Source organism: Leptonychotes weddellii, chromosome 12 (assembly GCF_054177405.1).
Source record: "Leptonychotes weddellii isolate Sample4059 chromosome 12, ASM5417740v2, whole genome shotgun sequence".
Lineage (NCBI taxonomy): Eukaryota > Metazoa > Chordata > Mammalia > Carnivora > Phocidae > Leptonychotes > Leptonychotes weddellii.
Window position 1 is genome coordinate 44759803 of NC_138380.1, and position 25763 is coordinate 44785565.

General features: G+C 41.7%; 1 long non-coding RNA gene across 38 annotated transcripts in view; it reads right to left on the bottom strand.

Annotated features, from left to right (window-relative positions):
• The window catches only part of LOC115940325 (uncharacterized), a 134420-nt gene extending 108741 nt beyond the window's left edge, over positions 1-25679 (bottom strand). For 22 of the 38 annotated variants that reach the window (XR_014139275.1, XR_014139274.1, XR_014139261.1 and 19 more), the window contains exons 1-5: positions 25126-25679; positions 22545-22649; positions 20334-20393; positions 8900-9231; positions 907-994 (exon numbers count right to left, since the gene is read on the bottom strand). This is a non-coding gene — a long non-coding RNA (uncharacterized LOC115940325). The remainder of the gene's footprint in view (positions 1-906; positions 995-8899; positions 9232-20333; positions 20394-22544; positions 22650-25125) is intronic. The other 16 variants (XR_014139244.1, XR_014139258.1, XR_014139263.1 and 13 more) reach the window with 11 other exon arrangements.
• Between the last annotated feature and the right edge of the window lie 84 nt (positions 25680-25763).

Sequence of the window (25763 nt, forward strand, 5' to 3'; positions counted from 1 at the left end):
AATAGTTAGATGCATATCAGGAGCATAACATGCATAAAATCAGGATGGGGTTACCTCTGGGACTAAGAAGGGCATTATTGGAGTCTCAGTGGTGGTAATAATGTACTGTATTTCTTAATTTGGGTGGGTAGATGCATAGACATTCATTTTATCACAAAGCCTTCTAATGCATATATATTATGAATTTGTAAGCATTTTAACATTTTATTCAAAAGTTCTTCAATGAAGAAAAAATAAATATAGCCACTACCTTGCTTAGGGTCCCATCCCATTTCTCTCGGGTGGCTCACCCACACACATTCGTGGCAGCACATACTGAGAAGGCCCCAGTCCCCCCTCTTGGGTGCACCAGGGCACTGTTCTGCAGATATTTCTAGTTAAGGATATGCAGTAAGGTCAGGTCAGAGGAGCACTCTGCCTCTATTTATATATTTGTTTGTTTTCTTAATAGAAGAATGCAGTATCCTGACAAAATGATAGAACACCTCTTCTCACAGAGATTACTGTACCCAGCGCTTCTTAAGGCAGGAGATGGGTTTGCTTTCCCTATTTTGCAAGGAAGGAATGGAAGCACAAAACCACCGTGGTCTACTGGCCAACTGTTACCTTCACTCTCTTCCTTCCCGTAGCTTCCATTCTGTTTTGTCCCCAAAGGGGCCTTCATGCACTGTTTGCCTCTATATATCATCCACAAGTTCTTCTGGAAGTCAGAAGCTCTAACTCTTAAATGTAAGAACAAGGGAATGGCACCTCTGGGGTTAAAGCCCAACTTTCCTGATTACAGGTTCCGCAACGGAACATCCTCTAAATGGGACTTCAATCCATACATGGTGCTCATTATGCACACCAGGCCAGATGGGAGAGGGAGAGAGAACAGAACCAAGGACAGCTCCGGCCGGTGCTCACCTGCAGTAATGGGGACCGGTCCCCAGCCACCGGCTCCTCCCTACAGCCACCAGGGCTTCTCTTTGCATTATTTATTTATTTCTAAGACCTGGGGGTGGGAGAGGAAAGAGAAGAAGAAAAGGAAGTGATTTTTCTTCTTAATAGGTTTGCTCTTCTCGCTCTGGGTAGAATCAATGGAGCGAGTGGAGCTGAACACACTCAACATCCCCTCCCCTTCAAACTGCTTCCTTCCATGGTAAATAATTCAGACAAAATAAAATAATCATGTGCTGGTAATTACCACCCAAAAACGAAGGATTGCTGCAATGAGATCCCCCTGGATGTTGCAGGGGCCGTTCATGGTGTCCCTGCTGGTGGCAAGTCGAGGCCGGGATGTGAGGGAGGGTGAGAGTCTGAAGGTAAGGGCAGGAGGGCTGTTGGTTGTTATTCCTGAGCAGAAGGGCCATGAAATGACATCTCTGTGCTTCCATGAAATGGCTGACTTTCTGCTAAGGGGTCTGGAAACAGCACACATTTAAACCGGCTACTCTAAACCAAATTCTTATTTTTCATTCTAATTTCCATCTTTCTGCATGAGACTAAAGCTTCTGTGAGAGGCTCCACGGCAGCCCCCCTCAAAAAAAAAAAAAAAAAAAGTATGCCTTTTCTCCCAGCCTCACCTCTTCATAGAATTTTTACTTTGTGAGTTTATTTCTTCATGTAAACACCTTGCTCACCTGTGTGGGCCTCACTGATAAGAATTTTTAGGTGAAGAGAAAGTGGTTGTTTTGCTTCGGAACATCAAAAAAGTTCAGGCAGAGATGGCATCAGTTACAATGTGAAAATAACATTCTCGACCCCACAGAACAAAGTGATAGCAACTCATCACAAAAAAAAGTCTCCCCTAACACAACTGTGCTGTGAGCAGTACAAGATAAGGACAGTGTGGTGGAAGGCATCTTATTTGGACACCAGTAATTTACAGGGAAATCTCTACTTAATAATACTTATTCTCTGCAGATTCATCATCTTCATGGAGAATTAAAGAAGCTGTAAACAATAATTTTGAAAACATCATAGACAGGACTGTTATGATCCCAACTGATTATTGCTATGTGGCATGTGGCCTTTAAATAAAAAGCTGGACAAAGGTAACTGAACGCATAAACATGTAGACAGAATCCTGGCTCTTCTTGCTTGCTCTCATGCACTGCTCTGAAGCTGGTGGGGAAAGCCTTCTGGAGTGGAGGCAAGTGACCTTCGAAGCCTGAGTTTTCCCCAGGCTGCCCCAATACACTGGGAGTAGTAATGGATCCCTTCTCTCTGATACCTTTCTCAGGCCCAAGGGTGACAAAGGCCACAAGACCCTAAATCTGACTTGTCCAATATAGTAGCCACTAGCCACGTGTGGCTATTTACACTTATACTAATTAATTTTAAATAATTTAAATAAAATTTAAAATTCAGTTCCTGAGTCACACTAGCACATTTCAAGTGCTCAGTGGCCACACAAGGCTAGTGGTGCCACACATACTGGACAGTGCAGACATAGAACATTTCTATCATCTTAGAAAGTTCTATTGGACAAGGCTGTTCTAACATCAGCACACTGTGGAAGATAGATAGATACACTCACTACATGGTGGGGATGGGGGCATCTTTCAAAAGGGAAGGAACAGGATCTCTGACCCTAAGTCACTTCTATATTTGGTGCAACTGTTTAAATAAGTAAGTGTAAATATCCATGAGAAATAAGTACAACACCCAGTGTTTTAAAAATCCTCTTTCTACCCAAATGAGCCTTAAGATATAATAGCAGGGCGTTTTCAGGTGCTTAGTAAAGTTATCCCTCAGTTTGGTTAATTTCCCTCTCCCATATGATGTTCTTAATAAGACAGTTTTTGGAGAGAGGGAAGAGCACACGTCTTGGGTGAAATGATTTTTTTTCTATTCTAAAAAGAGAATAGTGATTCTGATGATAATATGACAATTTTGCATTAAAATACTTAGCAGGCTAAATAAGACATTCAGACCTTTGCTCATTTGGTCAATTTCCCAAACAGTGTTTACATTGAGGATTGCCATGTGCCAGGCACAAGGGTCAATTCTTTTAAGATTTTGCACTCACAAAGGAGATAGAAACAAACACAAACATAAAGAAAGTGCATGACAATGGCCATCAGAAAAGTGTTGGGAGAGAGAGGGCTTGGGGTTTTAGAAGCAGGGGAGCCCACTTCCTGCTGAGGAAACAGGGCAGCTTCCTGGAAGAAGTGGGCTTTGAGCTGGGTCTTAGAGCGGAAAGTGACTGGAGGTGTGCAAATTCAGGGAGACAGGGGAAAGGAGGGGGACTGTGTTCGGAGAACCCTGGGTATCTCAGTTGAGCTGGGTGGTTAGCTAGGTAAAAGGAACTGGGGGAAGAAAGCACCAGAAAGGTAGATGGAGGATGTGACAGAGGATCTGAATGTTAGACTGGGCCAAAAACTGACCACCTTAACACCACCCCAGCTACCAGTGACGTGCAGACTCCAGCACCTGCCTTCATTAATGAAGAATGGTCACTTCATCTGTACTTGTAATTGCTTAGGAGCCTCTGTCCATGACATTCACCCCATGATTAGTGCTCCGTGTGATGGGAAGTCACTCTGTTGTCAGTTATAATGCCAGGGCCACCAACACCAGAATCCACCCACATTCCAACTTAGCTCCTCTCCTTTCCTCAAATGTTTACCTGATAGCTCAGTTCATCTTCAGCATGATAGATCTTTTACAAAAGGTACACAGTGACCCCAGGAGAATGAGACAAAGGACTCAATCTCCAGGAGCTGCAAGGGTAGTGGGCAGAACCCCGGCCCTGAAGCCAGAAACAACTCAGGCCTGGTGCTGTCCTGTAGCAGCTGGGACGCTGGGCAAAGCATGTACGTGCTGTGACCCTCCGTTCCTTATCTTCCTATAGAGTGGAGGTAATGAGTGATGTCTGCCCTCACTCAGTTACAAAATACTGGGGAAACAGAACCTATTATGTCATTTAGGTAAGCATTCGGAATAGTTAGTACTGATTCATCCTCTGACAAAAATAAATCCAGAATAACTTTTCCTTCATGAATAATGTCCTTTTTCTCTTCAAAGGAACAATTTTCCTTTTAATTGAAAGTTACCATTTCTTTTAAAATAGTTTATATCCACACTGAAGTTATTTTTTCTGATCTTTTTTGATTCGCTTTCTTTCTTAGCTTTTGTCTGTTAATTTAGGAGAAAGCAAAGGATTTATTCTGTGATTTAAATTTTGAAACTGGTGGTGAACTTCTTAAAATCCTACTGTGTGCTAAAGTCATCTTCCTGGCCAGGGAGGATACAGAAGCAGTATTGGGCGGGGGGGGGCACTCAGACCACAAAGACACTATAATCTAATTAGTTACTTAAGGTAATATATGTTGTTATATTTTGTATGCAATTACGAAAACAAAATTAAAGAATTACTAAAGGTCAAGTTGTAATTGAAATTACATGTGCTTCAGAGCATAGAACAATGGAGAATTCGCCTAAGATGGAGCAGCATAGGAAAGTTTGATGCACTAGGTGAGTTCTGTGTGAGCCCTGAGGGACAGGCAGGATCTGCTTGGAGGGTGGGAGAGGGAGGGTACCCCGGGCACTGAGAAGTCTAGACAGTAGTTACAAGCAGCACTGTGACCTTGGAGCAAGGAGGAAAGTGGCCAGATTGAGTGGATGGAAAACGCTGGAAAATCAAAGGAAATAAGGTTGGGTGAGGTTATGAAAGATTCAGAAGTTTAGCTCCTTTGAACAAATGCCTTTTGATAATTTATATTACGTGGGGTCATATGTAACTCACCACAATGGGTAGAAGACAAATAAGATGGTCTCTCTGGTTCGAGACACTAGAATTCTAGGACAGAGGACTAAGTCTGACAAATGACTATTTGCACCCACTGATCTAGGGGAGGCAAGGAACCTCCTGGGGAAACCCAAACAAATCAATAAACTTGAACTGTTTTTATAACTGTTGGTCAGACAATCTTGTGCCTGTCTTGAGAGGGGAGGGCATCAGAAGCCAGGTTGAGGAGGAGGGTAGAGAGATGGCAGGAAAGAACTTACTGTGTGGGCTGGGGTCTGGCAGGACAAGCCAGTCTGTGAAGAGGGCCAGAGAACCACATATGGGTGATGATCCTGGATAACCAACGGGGCCTGGTACCTGGAGCCACCTGCCCCAGCAGACCTGATCATGTCTATGTACCTCTGTAGGAACTGAGAGGGGGACCTCAAGACGTTCCTTTAACTCCACAGCGCTCAAACAACAATGCTCTGGGACCCCACTCTTACTGTAACGTAATGGAAGAAGCATTTTCACTTCCAAGAAACCACCAAGCAGTCACAGCACCCATGGGAACTGATCATATCAGTGGGGGCAGGTCAGTCTTTCTTTTTTTTTTTTTTTTAAAGATTTTATTTATTTATTTGAGAGAGAGAATGAGATAGAGAGAGCATGAGAGGGGGGAGGGTCAGAGGGAGAAGCAGACTCCCCGCCGAGCAGGGAGCCCAATGCGGGACTCGATCCCAGGACTCCAGGATCATGACCTGAGCCGAAGGCAGTCGCCCAACCAACTGAGCCACCCAGGTGCCCCAGGTCAGTCTTTCTATATCTGCACTTAAGCAAAGGGAAAAGGCTCTGTGCAGCAGGCCAGAAGTAGCCATGTGGGGAGGTAGCAAAGGCCAGAAATATTATGGTTGAATAGATATATGACCAAAAATATGTACTTTATCCCCCCAACCTCCATGCAAAGAGTGTAGATCCCCACTCCTTGACTTTGGGCATGGCCAAGTGAATAGCTATGACCGAGAAGTGTTAGATTGGGACACAAGCTGAGACTTAAAATGTGCTTGTGTGGTGGGCCTTGCGCTCTTATGGTCTGCCACCACTCTGAGAAGACTATGTTCCAATTAACCCCTTGGTCCAAGTCAAAGCAGACCCAGACCCACAGGATGAAGCAGAGCCAACCCCAGCCAGCCTGCGATCCTTGAGAATAAACGGTGTAATGTAATTCACACAAACTAGAAATCCAAATCATACAAATTTCAGAATACAACATTCCATAAACTGGGACTGTCCTTGCCTACCTTAGTGAGTGCACCTTTCAATAAACAATAACCTTACTGTGTTATTCACAATAAGGAATTGTGAAGAAGGGCCCACACAAAGAGTTTTGTTTTATTGTTTCCCATTGAAAGCAGTGATTTACTCCAGCTATGGCTAAAATAAGGCACAAATGCGAACAAAGCCTAAAACCTGCCCAGGCTAGGTTTTACAGTGGGAGCTTTTGGAACTCACACCATTCTTTTTTTTTTTTTTTTAGAATTTATTTATTTATTGAGAGAGATTGCGGGGGGAGGGGCAGAGGGAGAGGGAGAGAAAGAATCTCAAGCAGACTTGGCGCTGAGCGCAGAGCCCGACACTGGGCTCGATCTCACAACCCTGAGATCATGACCTGAGTCGAAATCAAGAGTCAGACACTTAACCGACTGAGCCACCCGGGCACCCCCAGACCTCATACATTCTTTTTTCATTCAGTGCATCATTTCTTTTTTTTTTTTTACTTTTTATTTTGAAATAACTTTAGACTTACAGAAAAGTTGCAAAAATACTACAGACAGTTCCCATATTCCCTTCACCCAGTGCTAACATTTATTTGGATTTCATCAGTTTTTCTACTAATGTCCTTTTTCTGTTCTAAGATCCAATCCAGAATCCCATCATGTTTTGTCTCCTTAGTCCCTTCAAATCCATGACAATTCATTAGTCTTTCTTGACATTTCATGTCCTTGACACTTTTGAAGGCTGCCAGTCAAGTTATTTTTCAGAATGGATTTGTCTGATGTTTTCTCATAATTGGAGTGAGGTTATGCATTTTTAGTAAGAATACCACAAAACAATGTTGGCTCCCTCTCAGTGTATCATGGGGACAGGGGAGTGGAGGAAATTGATTACTTGATCACTTGCTAAAGGGAGTATCTGCTGGGTTTCACCACTATAAAGTTACTGTTTTTCCTTTGTAATTAATAAAATCTTGAGAATGGTACTTCAAGACTATGCAAATATCCTGCTTCTCTTCAAACCTTCATCTCTGATTTTAGTGTCCATTGGTGGATCTTGCTTGCAACATTATTACTGTGGCATTTGCCAAATGGTAGCTCATCCACCTCAAGCTAAAAGGGAAGCAGCTAATGAACCGTCCCTTCACTTTCCAACTTCAACCCAACCAATAATGAGATTTGAACTAAATGTGCAAAGGGGTAGGAAAGGTCCAGTTCCTGAAACTGAGAAGTCTTAGCCACAATTTCTGGGCTGCTTGCAGAGTCTACTGAACAGCAATTGACAGATCTTGCTTAGAAGGCAAAGAGGAGAACAACCAGGGAGCACAGCCAACTTCCACGCTAATCAAGGTGAATAAAGCCGTGACACAGAACAGAAAACCACAGGACTCTGTTTAACACAACCAGGGACTCAACTTATTCAGCCAACTACCTTGTTTTCCATTTGTAATTAAAGTCATAAAGAAGCAGCTTCCTTGTGTGCTGCCCACAAACAGAGTCCCAGACAACATCCTCATTTTCAATACTTCTTCCCCTTTATCGCACTCTGCCTGATGCCTAATAAGCTGATTGCTATTTACTTTGGACCAACAGCTAATCTCTTAATGATTGATTTAAAATTTTTACAGTCATTTGTCTCTGGCAGGACCTGAGACTGCAAAAGGCAGTCCTTCCCTACCTGATGAATTGGCTTTTTCTTAGAAAGAAAGAAAAGAAAAAAAAAGGAAAGGAAAGGAAAGGAAGGAAGGAAGGAAGGAAGGAAGAAAGAAAGAAAGAAAGAAAGAAAGAAAGAAAGAAAGAAAGAAAGAAGGAAGGAAGGAAGAAAAAGAAAGAAAGAAAGAGAGAGAAAGGAAGAAAGAGAAAGAAAAGAAAGAAAGAAAGAGAGAAAAAGATTGATTTAAGTCAAAAGTCTTCATGGTTGCATTCTGCTGACCAACAATTAACATTTAATGAGATATTTCAATATAAAAGAAGAAACAGTGACTCTTCCTCTAAAATTCATCTGCCTTTGAAATGGTCAGCAAATAATAAAAGTGGACATTTTGCTAATGGTGGCATGGGGTAAAGACCCTCTTCCATATGAAGTAAATTGTAATTGTACTATAAATTTACAGAGCCTAAAATTCTTAATTAACAAAATCAATGCTCATTGCCCAGCTAGAATGGGCTAGCTAAACTAATACCATTACTGTCTTTTAAAAAGATCTAAATTGCACACCATATATGTATTTTTTGTAGGATATATGCAGAAAAGTGAATTTTGCTTTCCACACACACACAAAAAAAACTGTTGAATAGACAATGGTTATTTTAATTGGTACCACACAGCAGTGCTCTGCAATTTAATCAGTGCTTCTAAAAATAAAACCATGGATCACCACGTTCTGCAAAGTAGAGCGAACCCGGTGCACAAGAGTACCACTGCATTTATAAACCCTGCTTCTTCCAGAAAGTTAAGCCTGCCTCAGAGACGCCATCCCTAATTTTGTATATAAGAATGACCCCCAAGGCTAGTATTCCCATCAACTATTTATTAAAACGCACCTCAAGACCTCTCATCTCAAAGTGGAATTAAACTCATCCAAGTGTCTCTGAAAAATGAGAGTGATTTAAAACATGAACCAGCACTTGCACAAAACGAAAAGGAAGGACCCTGGTACAAAGTGGTGTTTTGGTATGTCTGAGTGGTGGCAGGTCTTCCTGGAGAGACAGTGTTATAAATTAGCAGATTAGACATTTTTGCAGAGCCTCTAAAAGGAAAGGCTAAGCTGTTTGAAGGATAAAAGCCCTAATCTTATTAATATTTTAGATCCTGCAAGACATTGAGGCTCCATCTGCTGTCAGCACTACCTGAGAAAGAATTGAGGCAGCTGGGGGACAGAAACCACGGCCCCCCAAATGGTCTACTGACCTTCCTGAGAGGTAGATATCATGTGACAGCGATTGCCTATCTCAGCAGACACGCTGGAAACAGGAGAAAGTGTTAAATATAACCAGGTAGACAGTGATGAATTGACATACTGAAAAATCGAACACTTCAGTAATCAGCCTAAGGATCTGATATCAACAACATTTTTCAGTTTTGTCCAAATTCATTGAAAGGTGTACTTTAGCAAGTTCACTTCTCATTGGTAAGACCTTTCATCTTTATCCTGCTTTTCTGATTGGATTCTGTGTCATCATTGGTTTGGGTGGCTCTGTGTGCAGGAGGCAGACGGACTGTTTTCCCAGAGAGAAGAAGGACTGGAATGAACACAAATATAAATGGGTTTTACTCCAACATTAATTTAAAAACTATTAAATATCTATCAAAATGGTTACTTAGAAAGAATTATTAAAGCCATGGTATATGAAAATGCATCAGGTACTGTGTTCTAACAGCACAGTAAACCTGACATATTGAAACATTGCCCTCTATTTTGCAGGAGGAAGCTTCTATAACTATAATTCTAATTACAGAACTCTAATTAATGTCTACATGGTCTCAGATAACGTCATTAAATATTTGGAATATTTATATAATCCAAAGACAATCTCTATCCATTAGAATAAGGAAATCCTTTAAAATAACTTTTTAAAATGCTACGGATACGCTTTTCTTTTTATGAGACACATAAGTCATACAATTTATTTTAAGGTTTCATTCATACCTACAGCAGTATTGCAAAAATTCTTTAACTAAAAACCACTTTTGTCCCTGTTACAGACAGAACAAGGCTTTCAGCTGAGGTCACTACCTCCTTTGAGATTTAAATAAAAAACTGGCTCAAGTGTTCACCCCACATCCTGTGAGAAGTCTGATGCTCTCCCCTAGATTTCTGAGAATTCTGGAGAATTTCTATTTTCATAGTCACTTCTCTCTTCAGTGACTTCTCTGGGCTGGATTCTTGACCTCACTGACTCTCACATCCTATGGCTGCCCCATGCCAACCGAGATTTTGAAGGTAACCCCTTTTACTTGATTTCTGCCAAAACACCACACAAAGACAGTATTCATGGACTCTTTATGTCCTTAAAAGTCTATCATCAGGTCCATCGCGTGCCACCATCTTGCTTTCTCCCTTACTTAGTCTCTCTCCCCTCTTCCTTCTCCTCTGCTCTCCCACATTCACAATTCCTGTAAACTTCTTTCACAGAGCAATTTGCTCTCTCCTCCTCTAGCTCCAGACTGTTGAGGCTATCTCTGGAGGCCTTATCTTCTTAGCCAAATGCTCCCATTATGGTGGTAGACAGTCTCCTCCCTGAAAGGAATTCCTGGCTAGCTCTTAAGGGGGTAGACAGTCTCCTCCCTGAAAGGAATTCCTGGCTAGCTCTTAAAATAACCGCATTTTCCTCTGGGCTGCTCACATATTACAAGAAAGCTCTGACTCATTCCTGCAAACATTCAGGGAAAGAAATACAAAGGACAACTAATTTTGTGATAAGTACCATAGGAAAACATGGAAGGTCTATAACAGATAGGAATGTTGAATCAGAATCTGGGGGCACTATAATTTGGGGGAAGAACTTTGAGGAGATTCTGCTTTCAAATTCACCCTGGAAAGGGTCAATGAAAGGACTGATTCATAGACATCCAGAGAGTCATGTGGAGCTAGAGATGAACCTCCATGTCAGTATCTTCCTAAGGCCTTAAGCTCTTGGCTTTTCTTAAAAAGTTCCATGTGGGAACGCCATAAATGGTGTTCTGTGTATGTCTGATTTCCCCTTACAGACTAAGCTAGAACCTGAGATGAGACAATGCTTTGCTGTATGGATGGGCAGAAAGAATTCCAGAAATTGACAAGAAGTCAATTGCTTTCCCTTTACTCCCAGCTTGAATATGGGATACAAAGCATCTCTCTAATACCCATAAGCTTCAGGCCACTCAGAACTATATGGATAATAACATATGACTTACATGCCCACATTAGACCAACAGCCTTAGCAGAGTATTAAAGTCCCAGATCCATGAAGACAAACAGAGGATCACTCAATTCATTGGCAAATTCAGACACATCCTAAACCGTATCAGGATAATTCATGTAGAAGAATTTTACTTTAAAATAGGTTGTTATTCAATTTTCTTTCTGGTTCTCTGGCAAACTAATGATAATTTCTAAGCAGATGACAAAAGTAAATCAACTTGGTTCAAGCCTAAACAGTCATTTTTATCTTAGTTCAGTGCTGGAAGTGTATATTCAATGTTTACTATGTTTAACTCAATGGGCGGCAAAAGTGAGAATGTCCATCACGATACATTGCAATAAAATCATTGCAAACTGCTTGGGAAGTAACTGAGTAGTTAATTTTATTAAACTCTGTTGCAGCCAATGTCATCCAGCTATAATATGACTGCCCTAACTGAGACATGCTGGACAAAATTTGCACATGCACTGAGAAAAAGGTTGCATTTCAAGGGACCTAGAAAGAAAGTGACTTGTAATTGGTCAAATGTTGTTCTTTAAATCACAACAGATATGAACTGATCTATTCATATTGAATTCATATAGTCAAATATGATAATTAATAGAAAACATTTTTATAATACTTTTTGTAAACCAAGCACCGTTATAAGAACTTTATATACTAATTCACGTATTCATCACCACAACACTGTAAGATAGGTACTATTATTCCCATTTTACAGATGGGGAAACCAAGACATGGAGAGATAGTATAATTCACCTGTGGACACACAGATAAGTAGCCAAACTGGCACCACAGGGGTGGTCTGGTTGCCCAGTCTTTTACACTTGGCTTCTGTGCCCTAAACAGCTTCCACCAAATGTGGACCTACAGCTGACCCCAAGCAACTTTCACAAGAGCAGCACCAGAAGCCAGAGCTGGCTTCCTATAGTCTAATTACCACTAAGTACCTGAGGTTTGAAGACACAAGAAAAACCCACAAATCCTACCTAACTGCAGGGTGGGCAATGGCCAAATTAAGAGAATTTGCATTACAAAGTATCTTAGAATGTACTGGTTTGGTTAATTCCAAATGCATATAGTACCCTCAACCACAAGCCATTAAAAGTGTCAAGTATAGGTTCCAGGGACCTGCTTAAATAAACCAATAAATATTATTTGCATACAAGGTTTCATATGCCAGAATATTAAGAATAATTTAACACATTCCCTAAACTCCTACTTGGACTATTCATTTCCTTTGCAAACCATTTCTCCCTTGAAAATACCAGAGTGAATACTAGCTAGCCTGGCCAAGTGAATTAGTGCGTGCTTCGAATTCACTGAGGATGCATTAGTGAGATTATACCGCAGCAGGACGAGTGGGTCCCAATCTCTAACTTAATCCATGGGACATTGCAACACTGCAAAATATATCTTACTCTACTTCATCTTGTATTTAAGCACCCCCTTTGACATAAACCAGTTGGCAACCCTAAACATATTTGTACTTGAATCAAGAAGCTGGGTAGGGTACGTTCCTCTAACTCTCAAAATGCAATTCTCTCTTCACTTATTATCCCAGACCTTAATTTGCATATAGCATAAACACTTGTTTGTGCACTTGTTTAATTAGTTTTTGCTTAATCATTCTTTTGTTTTTCCCCCTAAGCCTCCAAAGACCAAGTATATCCTTGGTCTTTGGATAAACACAGTTGGCTGCCCTCTGTTCTTCCTTTTCGGCAAAGGCCAGAATCCATTCAGATCTCTACCCCTCCCACACATAACTCAGGATTAATCCTAACTGACCCAAGCCAGTGACTGGTTTAGGTGTGTAAGTGAGCAAATGCCAGCTGAAGGGTTTCTGGGCTTCTGGATGAAAGGATATCCAAGGAAGAGAGAGGCTCTCTCCATTTCCATTGGATGTTACTGTGTCCAGATAAGGTACCTGGAATGGTAGCAGCCATTTATGACTATGAGATCAGCTAGCCTGAAAACGACAGAACAGAAAGATGAGAAGGAGCTGGGCCAGGCATGATGTTAGTGAGCCATCAAATTAACCAAACACTGAACCTCTCTACTTTCTAACTTCTAGTTGTATGAAATAATAGATGTCCTCACTGGTTTAGCAGGTTGAGTCAGGGATTTCTGCTGCTCAGAGCTGAAAGTCTCCTAAAGGAGACAGCAGAAAACATGACTATATAATTCATTTTAATTAATTTGCTCAACATGTACTAATTGAATATCCACTAGCCCTAGGCGCTGTTCTAAAACTTGGGGATAGACCAATAAATAAAAGAGACAAATCCCTGCCTTTATAAACATATGCTTTAGTGGGAAATTCACGTTGTGTGAGGCATTGCACACTTAGCACAGCACAAAGCAGGAAAAGAGAAGGCATCTAACCCTGGAAGGATGGGAGGAAAGTTGCTTTTATTATCCAGCAGAACACTTTTCAAAGGCTATCTCGTTCAGTTGCCACAGCTGCACAGTGGGGTTGGTGTTACAGCCCCATTTTGCAGATGAAGACGCTGAGGCTCAGAGATCGTAAGTGGCAGAGTCAGGATAAAAATCCAGATCTTCAACATCAACCCTGACACTCTTTTGGCTCTTGTGCTACATTAAGCCTGCATGGTAGCGAGCGGGTCAACAGTAGGAGCCGGACGAGAGACCCACCAGATCCTGGTGTGCTGGCGTGGAGACCCGTCTCCTATGTGGTCTCAGACTGACACAGGGCCATTGTGTGTCCTGTGTGGTTTGTAAACAGGACAAGGCAGTAAAATTCAAGACAATCCCAAACAGATGGACATCTGGCAATCGTGAGATAAGCACTCAGAGCTTTCGATGAATTGGTGACAGTGCAGGAAGGAGTGGAAATGAGGGTTCTGAAGGGTCTGAGATTTCCTGGCCTGTCAGCTCTGAGCCAGGCTGCCCGGCGGGGGATGTGGCCCCACTCTGTGTAGAAGATAAACACAAACAGCTCTGGGATCACGGTTAGGCATACAGAAAGGGGGAGTTCACTCGAGAGCTGTATGTTTTGCAATTAATAAGGCACAAAGGAATCCTTCCCAAACTTCTGCTCGGGGTGCTGTTTAGTGACATAATGATGGTACCTTCCATTTATTAAGCCTTTAATACATGGCAGGCAATGTTCGAAGTCATTTCTCTGTAGGATCATATTACAAAGTTAATTCTACTCTTACTTTTACAGATGAGGAAACCAAGGCACAGAACACTTTAGTAATTTTAGTAATTGCTAATTAGGAAGCAAAACTGGATGTGAACCAAGTCTGTCTTCTGACTATTGTCCTATCCTCCCCACTGTGAGGGTTTATGGAGCTTTCAAGACCTTGGCTGCTTGCATTCTCCACTCTGACCTAGGACAGTGCTTCTCAGCCTGTGCAAAGTGAAGAACTGGTTTGTTTGCTTGTTTGTTTTGTGCAATCTGCCATTAAACAGAGTTCAAATATGCCTATAGATTCCCACCACGCAAGACTCAGAACCCAACCTGCTCAATATCCTATAAGATAATCTTCTGACCACTTCTTGGATGGTGTAGTAAAGTCAAAACACTATGAAATTTTAAGATCTAAACACTTCCTCTCAATTTATGTGTTTTTCTCGTTGTGGACCAGTAACAAACAGTTCACAGACATGCACTGGTCCACAGACCACACTTTGAACAGCAGTGATGTAGGACACTTTATGTGTAGCCCCCTAATCCTAAAAGGCAAGAGGGCCACTTAACAATGATTGGTGTTTGTATGTACAGGTACATCTCAGAGAAGGAAAGCCCAAAGTTAAAAAAAAAAAAAAAAAAAAAAAAAAGGAAGCAAAGACATTTATAAAAAGGTAGTTCGCAGACCTAAAAGCATGTTTCATATTATAAATCAGTAAGATGCAATCGTCTAACAGTAGAAGAACAGAACAATAATTCTGGTGAAGCCATTCACTGGAATAGTATACAGTCATTGGAAGAACAGATACAATGCTAAATAGAAAACAAGAGTAAGATATATCCGGTATAATCTTATCTCTAACACATCAATATCTGCTATCAAGAAAGGACTCTGGGGCGCCTGGGAGGCGCAGTTGGTTAAGCATCCAACCCTTGCTTTTGACTCAGGTCGTGATCTCAGGGTCATGGGATCAAGCCCCACGTCGGGCTCCGGACTTGGCACAGAGTCTGCTTGGCATTCTCTCTCCCTCTACAACTCTCCCCGGCACACTTGTATGCACTCTCTCTCTCCAATAAATAAATAAATAAATAAATAAATAAATAAATAAATCTTTTTTTAAAAAAAGGATTCTATAAACTATCTGGTTTTTAATTATAATTTGGTAGATGACTTTAGCTAGCATCAATTTTTTTCCTTAACATACTTATTAATATCTCCTTATTTTAAGAAAACTGTTATAAATTCGGGGCGCCTGGTGGCTCAGTCGGTTAAGCGTCTGCCTTCGGCTCGGGTCATGATCCCGGGGTCCTGGGATCGAGCCCCGCATCAGGCTCCCTGCTCAGTGGAGAGCCTGCTTCTCCCTCTCCCTCTGCCTGCCGCTCTGCCTACCTGTGCTCTCTATCGCTGTTAAATTAAAAAAAAAAAAACTTAAAAAAAGAAAACTGTTATAAATTCATTCTAAGTTGTAAATGACTAATAACTCATAATATTTTCCAGGGAGCGTTTGCCTTTTAATGAGAGACATAGTTAGCAAAAAGGCATTAATTGTCAAATTTCAATCAGCAATGCATTAGGAATATTACTTTGAAATCAGGCAACTGAAGAGGCCAACTGGAATCCCTAATATATATGGTATGTGCCTCAGAAGCTTGGTCCCAGCTCTTCTCCTTCCAAATGAAAAAACAAGGGTCCTTGCCTACACTAACAAACTATGAGACCAAAATATAGATGGCCGCCTTGGTCACCCACTTAGGAGGTATATATAGGGAGGCTTTTGAAATATTTAGGATTTAAAGCTCACCTACTTCCCAAAAGATTTTTAAAACAATGGATGAAAATTTAAACAATTCAATTAGGGGCACCTGGCTGACTTAGTAACGAGTGGGCAACTCTTGATCTCGCGGTTGTGATTTAGAGCCCCACACTGAGAGTAGAAATTACTTAAATAAACTTAAAAAAAATATATTTAAAAATTCAATTTAAAAAAGCACAGAATAAAAACAGTTTATAGTGTCTGAAAAATAGATATAAAGATCGTGCAGCAATTAATTTACATTTTCCTCCTAGAACATGGCATTATTTTTTACTCAACAAAAATGTACTGATTGTATCTCTCACAGCACTTCCCACAGTAGGTGTTTAAAATGAGCAAATTTGGGGCGCCTGGGTGGCTCAGATGGTTAAGTGTCTGCCTTCTGCTCAGGTCACGATCCCAGGGTCCCGGGATTGAGCCCCACGTCGGGCTCCTGGCTCAGTGGGGAGCCTGCTTCTCCCTCTCCCTCTGCCTCTCTCCCTGCTCATGATCTCTCTCTCTCTCCATATCTCTGTGTCACAAATGAATAAATAAAATCTTTTAAAAAAATAATAAAATGAGCAAATTTAATCAAAGTACATCAACTTCAGGGTTTAACCATTTCTTCCTAAGAAACTTGTGGAAATCAGTACATAAATTATGAAGTATTAGGCAAATTCCAAAGCAACAGTATATTCTGATAACTGTTTGATTTTTCCACTTAGCCATTTAAAGCATCTCAGACCTGAAGTACATTATGTACATTAAGTGTTATCGCTTTATAATGTATTTAGAACTCAACAGACTCCCTTTCCCCTCACCTCACCATCAGATGATCCACATAGGTCGAATTTGGTGTCAAGCAAATTAAAAGTGTTATTTTATTATCCAAAGTAATTGTTTCAGTATTAACAGGCCATTATGCTGAATTGGTTATGCTGGTGATTATGCCATTAAGAATGTGGAGCTAACTACTGGTTTAGCTGAATGCCCATGTTTGTGAAAGCCTTCTTTAAGCTCTCCTATAGGTGGCAAATCATCCTTAACTGGGTACTCCAAATGGTCTGTGTACCTCAGATGTATTTTTCTAAGCCATTAACACATTGAAGCCCCTCCCCCAATTCCCTAAGCAACCATTAATTAACAGTGTAAGAAGATAGAATCAGGCCTCCCATTGTGATGCGGCTGGGACCAAACCTTTCAGCAATGATCTTGCTCAGAACTAGACAGTCATTGTATGAGATCTCCTATTCACATCAAATATGCTATCATGGGGGGTGGGGGTGCTGGGAAGGAAGGGTGTTAGAACAGTGCTTTTATTGAGCTTTTTTTAAAAAGATTTATTTATTTATTGAAGAGAGAGAGAGAGCAGGAGCAGGGGGAGGGACAGAAGGAGAAGCAGACTTCCCGCTGAGCAGGGAGCCTGACCCGGGCGGGGCTCCATCCCGGGACCCCGGAATCATGACCTGAGCCAAAGGCAGACACTTAACCAATTGAGCCACCCAGGCACACCATGAAGAGCAGTTTTTAAAAATCTGCGGGCTATGGATATGTTTTTGAAGGCTTCAAGGTAACTCAACCTTGTGAGGAATTCTGAAATGAACTGCTTAACCTGGCCCTCAAATAGTTCCCATATCTGAGGACTCACTAAGTGCTAAGCCCTATATAAGGTGATTCAGGTAGCATCACTGATGCTTACAGATTCTTGCCAGGTTTCCTGTTTTACAGATGGAGAAAAGAAGCTCAGAGAGGAGAATCTACCCTCATGGCAACCTGGAAGTTACGTGAAAGATCCACTTGGTAGGCTTCTATTGCATAGCAACTCCCTAGAACACCACAATCCAGCTCTGAGCTTACAGTCAATGGCAGAGGGGTAGCACATACCTAAGAACCATATGATTAATCATAATACCAACAAAACCCACAAAAACACCCAGAAACAAACATCATGAGAAACAGGCAAAATCTGTGATACACACTCACAAAGGGACATTCTCACCTAAGACTCAGAATTGTGAAGAAACCAATTCTCCCCCCAAAGTAATCTATATATAAAATGCAATTCTAATGAAAATCCCAAAAGGATCTTCTTTGAACCCTTAAAAAATGATTCTAAAATCTATCTGGAAGAATAAACACTCAAATAGCCAGAAAAATTCTAAAAATGAATGGTAATGAGATATTAAAATGTGTGGTCCTGGCACAGAAATGTACGGAGCCATCAAATGACCATGGCAGAGCCCAGAAAGTATATATGGACATTTAGTACATAATAAAAGCAGCACTTTATATCAGTGGGAATAAGATAAATTATTCAAGAAATGATCTTGAAAAAACTAGCTAGCCATTTGGAAAAAATAGAGCTGGATCCTAGTCTCATTCTTTATACTGAGTTAAATTCCAGAGGGATCAACAATTTAAATGTAAAAATTGGAACTGTAAAAGTAATAGCGGAAAAAAGAATAAAGATTTTTATTATCCAGGAAAAATGGCAGTCTTTCTTATCATGAGTCAAAGGCCAGAAATGAAAAGGGAAAACCTGATACATTTTATTTCATTAAAAAAATGTAAAATCCCTGTAATAAAAAAAAGCAAATGACGAACAGAAAAATAATTGCAACAAACATGATTTGCAAAGAGTTAATATCATAATCTAAAGAGTGTATAAAATACTTTCTTTGTATTTTCCAAAAAAACACTTGTTTTTTTACAATGAACATATACCATTTTTCTACCAAGAAAAATAATAAAACTTTTTATTTTTTAAATGAAATATTTGTTTAACCATGCCTATTTCCTCCAATATATAACTTTCAATATTTAAAGGAACAGAGCAATCACTTTAGATCACACTTTGCAACCCTAACCACAGGAGGTCTCAAAGTTGGATGTGCTTAAGAATCATCTGGGAAGGTTTTACTGCTGATAAAGGGGTAAAGGAATTTGCCCTTAAAATTTAACAAGCGTCTTGATGTGTCTCACCTGTTAATCTCACTTCGAAAACTATCATAGTAGCATCTCCAATTACAGAACATTTTACCCTGCAAAAAAGTACACTGAGAGACTGTCTTGAATTCAGCAGGAGATGAAGAAAGATCTGGTGCTTCTTAAAGCAGCTCCATTGGCCACTGAAGAATTGCTTTCTCTGTCTCCTAGTTTTGGTGGCCTCTTAAGATCCGATGTTAAAATGTTGGTGCCAAATAAAACTTATTATCTAGGTTTTATCCTCAAGCTCTCTTACATTTTATGCCAGAAAACCAATTCTGTGTATGACATTGCATTCTCCATAGCTCTATGATGTGAAGTATGGGCTCTGTCTTCTGCAGTTAAATGACCTTTGTAGGAATTCAATCTTCTGCGTATAGTCCGAATTTCATTTACTGAAGATGCCATATATGTCTCCTAAGGTGAAAAAAAAAATTGAATTCCTTAATGGAACTTTCCTGCTTTATCTTGACAATCTGTTCTTTTTTTCATAAATTTGGAATGACTTTTCCAAGTTTCTATTGGCTCTTCGTTCCCTCCTCAGTTTTAATTTCACTGTTAGGAGCTTCACAGGCTTTAAGTATTGAGACACTAGTACAGTTCACAAGGTATGTGTGATTTATTCAAATCTATTTTGTTGGAATAGAAACTTAAGATTTCAAGTCAATTGATGACACGTCTGGATTTAAATGAGGTCTACTCTGAGAGATCTTCCTATAATTAGGTTTTTCGAAGGATGTGATGGCCTTAGAAATTGATCACTGTTTCTAATTTTTTTCTCTTTTTTCATGTTTTAGTGACAAGCAGTTAGGTCCTACCACCTACATATTTAGGCTTGCAGTAATTTCTCTCTTTATAAGTAGGTATTGTCATACTAGGTAAAAACAATTCTGTTAGCTTTTTATATTTTATCTAACATTGAGTCCTTCCTTCCTTCTTCATTCATCATTTGATTAGTTCCTATTGACAACCTAGACATGATCTAGTTACTTTGCTAGATCATAAGCACATAAAAATTTTTGGACATCAATTCTAGGTGATATAATTTTGTTCTTTCCCAAGCTTCCCCAAGAAGGAATCAAACTTCACAATCACAACAGAGTTTCAGAAATATCAACTATACAACTACTATGAAGTTAATCTCAATAATCTTGGTAAATCATGGCCATGAAAAAATTCCAGGGTGATGTCTTACCAGTCAGGCCCTCACAACTAGCATTTACCTGTTGCTCACGACTCTCAGGTGTGTACTTTTGGACCTTCTGGTCTTTGCTGGTATACAAATACATGAGCTCCAGACACCTGAAGAACATATGTCGTGCTCTGCCAGTTGCTCTACCTCATACTGGTTAAGGGACACATTCTTCCACAATGACCATTCCTTCAAAACAATGTTTACTCTCCTCATGGAATCTGGGAGTAAATCACTGTGAAAGACTGTTGTCTGAACAAGGACTGCATGTCCCCAAAATCCCAACAATGATTAGTGATTGCCACCTACTTACCTACACAGCAAGAATTCTCTTTCTTCATACTCTCAACAACCTTGTGCTTCTGTTTGATATCTGAGAAAATTAGAAATTTATTCTCATCACCCAGGCTTTGTTCCATGCCAATGAAAATAGCAAATTTGGTTTGTCAGGAGTTCCTCTTGGAGGTCATTGCCAAGGATTCCACATAGGAGGTGATCTCATGGGAAACTTTGCTGTAAATCCCCAACATCAACATGTGGGGCAGATGGCTCAACCCTGTGAGGTTTCAGCAGAGCCTCTCAGACCTCTTGCTTTCATTTGTAAAATTCAAGACACTGAACAGGGACCAGTAGGGATGACAGGACATCCTTCTTCCATAATTCAATCATTTCATCTAACTTCCTAATCTTAGGCTAGTCACTGGTCACAAGAGATGTTATTGTGCCACATATTTGGTCCTAGGGGAAGTCTGCTTGTGTTTATTTTGTTTTCTTCTACATAGCCTCAAATACAACGTGGAAAACCCTGAGCCTAAAAATTAGGGGAATTACGTAAAGTTCATCTGGAAGTCAGCACAGACTTAAACCAAGTCTCTCATTCTTTTGGGCAAGATGAACTGGCTAATAATTCTCAAAGAGTACTGGTATCAGCTTGGAGGGAGGTCTCTAATAAAAAAGCCACAGGGTTCTCTCTGTCTTTAGATGTTGCCTTAGTCCAAAGTTTCACCCTGCCACAGACAAGGACATGGATGGCATGCTTATCAAATCTTATGAAATTTATTCAGCGTATGAATCCAAGAAACAGGACACTTGACATCCAACTCTGCAATATACTTCGGAGAAACAATTTAAGCAGTGTCTGTCCAACTTCCAGTAAAGATATGATCTAGTTGCATCCGAGGAGTAATTATCAAAAGATTTACACTGCCTGCTATTGTTTTGTTTTCTTCTTCATTCTCATTAGTATCTTTTGGGGGGGGGGGCGGGACTACTAAAAAGTATATGCAGTCTTGAGATCACAGTAAGTGGCCATGGTAGTTAGTTCCAGCAAATTACAACGAGCCACTTCCTACCATCTTAAAGGAACACCCTGAAATATCACACAGTGCTCCTTGGCACACAGAACGAAAGATAAATAAAGTCCTTGCAGGCAAGTTCAAATCCTGTAGCTCAAAGGCGATAGAATTTTAGAAATATTTTAGAAATTACGTAGCCTACATGTTCCATTTTACAAATGTGGCACTTTGAAGCTAGAGGATTTCCATGACTTTTGAATGCCCCACTGCAATTCAGATTTAGAGCCTGAGTGAGAACCCCACTTCTTCCTTATGCCTCACTCCCTTCATGCTCCAGAATGACTGACTCAATGCCTCCTCGGAAGTAGGCAGCGCTTTCCTTTCTGCTCCCCTTCCTCTCTGTGAGCCATTCACACCAGCATTCCCACAACCACAATTGTGGTTTCCTCTGTCTAGAAATCCTACCCTGTTGCTATGGAAACGGTTCCCTAATCCTCCTCCAAGACCCAGCTCAGATAAACTTTGAGGAAACTATTTACTCCATCAGAGTTAGCTGCTTATTGTTCATTTTGCCCATATTATGTGAATTTTCAGACTGGTTTACATTCCCCTGTGTCTCCTCCTGTGAGCTGCTAGAAGAATTAAGTGTCAGCCATCTTGAATCCCCAGCCTCAGGTAGAGCCCGGTATATAGCCACGTATGCAGTGGACAATAAATGGCCAAATTAAAACAAGCAAATAAACAGTAACAACAATAAAAACAACCCGAGGCCAGGCCTCACTCCATAAATCTGTTAGAAGCCACAAAGATAACATGACAAAACTTTTGCTCTCAAGGGGCTTACAATCCAGTGGAAAAGTCACTTACAACTTCTCAGCAAATATTTCCTGAATGATGAATTAACGTGATTTAATTCCAACTCTCCCATACTGATAGGCTATTATAAAATTCAACTGATGTTGGTGTGTTTTGTGGAGCAATCGCTTTTTATCTTGACTAACAGGACTTCCTACTTTGTAGTCTGACTTCTGCATTTCACTGCATTTATCACAGCCCCCAGGGCTGGGCTCTCACCATAAAGTTGTGCAGAAAACATGATGGGAAAATTCACTCGCACATATTAGAAGTGTCCCCCATGATAAATAATCATTGTATTGGCCTGGAGTGGGAAAATAGGCACACATACTGTTAGTTGGAGTATAAGACAGTATAATCTTTCTATGGGGTACCTGGGTGGCTCTGCCGGTTAGGCATCCAACTCTTGATCTCAGCTCAGGTCTTGATCTCGGGGTCATGAGTTCAAGCTCTGTGTTGGGCTCCAGGCAGGGCGCCTACTTAAAAAAAAAAAAAAAGACAGTACAATCATTCTAGCGGCCAACTTGAAATACGCATCAACATTTTTTTTTTTAAAGATTTTATTTATTTATTTGAGAGAGAGAGAGAATGAGAGACAGAGAGCACGAGAGGGAAGAGGGCAGAGGGGGAAGCAGACCCCCTGCTGAGCAGGGAGCCCGATGTGGGACTGGATCCCGGGACTCCAGGATCATGACCTGAGCCGAAGGCAGTCGCTTAACCAACTGAGCCACCCAGGCGCCCCTATGCATCAACATTTTAAATGTACATCTCTTTTTCCTAGCACTTCCACTGCTAAAAATTTACCCTATGAACATATTTGCACAAATCTGCAAATGTATAAGTATATTCGTTGCAGCAATGGTTGAAATAACATAAATTTTTAAATGGTTACATCCAGGGGCGCCTGGGTGGCTCAGTCGGTTAAGCATCTGCCTGCAGCTCAGGTCATGATCCTGGGGTCCTGGGATCGAGCCCCGCATCGGGCTCCCTGCTCAGTGGGGAATCTGCTTCTCCTTCTGCCCCTCCCCCCTGCTCATGCTCTCTCTCTCTCTCTCCCTTTCAAATAAATAAATAAATAAAAATTAAAAAAAAAAAAGGTTACATCCATACCCTGGAATTCCATGCAATCACTACAAAGAATGCAAGAGATTAAATGTGCTGAGGAGAGACATTTGATATATTATTAATTCAAAATTCAAAGCACTGAAGGGTATTGTTTAGTATTATCCCATTTGTGTAAACAAACAAATGATACATATATTTGTATATGTATACAAATTACTAAAAGGATATACCCAAAATATTAACAGAGGTTATAACAATGGCTGGTATAGAAGTCAGAAAGAAACCAGAGAATTTTATTTTTTTAGTTCATACTCTGGCAGTGTTTGAATTACTTTACTATAAAATATATGCTTTTTATGATTTCTAAAAGTGTCTTCCATCTTTTTACCACCTTCTTGTTTTATCTATTTCAGTTTAGCCAACTAGATTTTTCTCAGGACTGAAGTTATTTATTCCATATTAACTCTGAAAGTCATATGCATCTCCCAAACTTACTCTCTCTAAACCTCTTTTACACTTTACATACGACCTTTCCGAGGTCTTCAGCTTATTATTAACCAGATGAAACCATCAGTACATGGACTCCCCCCACCCAATCCAGGAAGTGAATTACAAAAGTACGTTTGAAAAAGAAAAAAAAAAAAGCTAACTCAATCGCGTCAGTGAAAACATCAACAAGTGTTAGCAGTGCCAGCGTCATGATGCAGGAGGTCAAAGACCCATGCACTCTGCACCAGGAGTCCCAATGGGACGTAACTGGGGCAGTTCCGGTTCTGCCGTTAGGACCAGGAGCACTCCAACCTCAATGAAAGTGCGTAAGACACCGCCATTATCCCCGGATCATTGCCATGGTAGACCCAAACAACTCCAGTCTATCGTGCCAATGTGTACTTGGGGAGTCTTTAATGCACGGATCATTGGCAAGCTGCGCCATAAAAGCCCTGTAGGAGCCACGGCCGAGCGTGGAGTCAGTGCCCACTTGGGGACGCCCCCATGCCTGGATCATTTGCAGCGCATCGTGTCAATGCATACTCGGGGAGCCCTTACTCTGCAGCCTGTCATGCTGAGTAACAATGTACACCAAAAATCCTTATGAAATAGTAGTTACAGTGCATACACAGTATTCACTCTTCTAAACGGCATGTCAGCAAGTTTAGTGTGCGACAAATAACTCCTAAAAGGCACAAACCACTCCTAGAGGCCCAACTTCACACACAGACGGCTGGGCCCTGGAATTGTGGCATGACTGGGGTGGGAGTGCGGGGCTCTCCTTACAGTGAACGAAGGGAGCGGGACAGCTAGTTCACGCAATCTAAGCCTCTGCTGCTCCTCAGTGTTTCAGTAATAATCCCGACGATTTTCTAATTGTTTTCCTGGGCGTCTGATACTTCCCTCTGTCCCTGCCCTGTTCCAAAGCACCTGCAGGCAGGTGAGAGGACATGGCTAGAGGAAAGCTCCTTGGGGCTTAAGGCTCTAGACCAGCACTGTCCAACAGGAATACAATGTGAGCCACAAATGTCATTTTACATGTTCTTTGTAGTCACACTTTTTGAAAAGGTAAAAAGAAACAGAATTAACAGATTTTAATAATATATTTTACTTCACCCAAAATACTATCTTTTCAATATCCAAGCAGTATTTTTAAATAAATTGGGAGTTTACATTCTTTTTTCTCATAGAGACTGTATTTTGCCCTGACGGCAGGCACATCTCGATCTAGACTAGCCACATTTCCAAGTGCTCGACAGCCACATGCGGCCAGTGGCTGCCCCAGCGCACGGCACAGCGACAGAGGCCCAGGAAAATGAATCCCAGTAGCTTCAATGTTCGCCGGCAACGACCTATCTCAAAGCCAGCGTGTGTGTCTCTCTCTCCACCTCATTTCCTTACCAGCGCCGCTGCACCCGCTGATCAGCCTCTTCTTAGCAGCCAGAGCGGGCGGCTATGCTCCGCAAATATGCATTCGGAAAGGGGAGAAAAACTACTTTAGGCCAAAGCGATAGAGCCAGCAGTAGGTCCTCCTTCTTGGAGGTGAAGAGGACAGGGGGAGCTGCGGGGGGAAGGAAAAGGGAGCGGGCAAGGTGCCAAGTGTGAGGGTGGCGGCCTCACTGCCACTAACTTCTTCCCCAAACGTGCTGTCCGCAGGGCAGCGGGCCGTGCGTCCCGGGGGCCTGTGGGGTCACCGACAGCCGGCCGGGTGGGGTCGCTGGTATCTGAGGCCGAGTCTTCCCAGAGACACAAAGGGGGAGCGAGGCGGAGACAAAGGCGCGGGGAAAGAAAGGGAAGAGGGCGAAGGCGGGGGCCGCGGGCCGGGCCGGGGGGGCGGGCGCGCGAGGTGCAGGGCTGCGGCGCTGCGGGGCTGCGGGGCTGCGGGGCTGCGGGCCGCCGGGCGTGGGGCGGAGGCGGTCGGGCAGACAAAGCGCCGGCGGCCGGCGGGAGGGGGCGGGCGGCGCGCGCTCATCCGGGGATTCGCGGGCCGGCCTGCGGCAGGGGGCGGGGGGCGGGAGGCTGGGCGAGGCGGGCAGGTC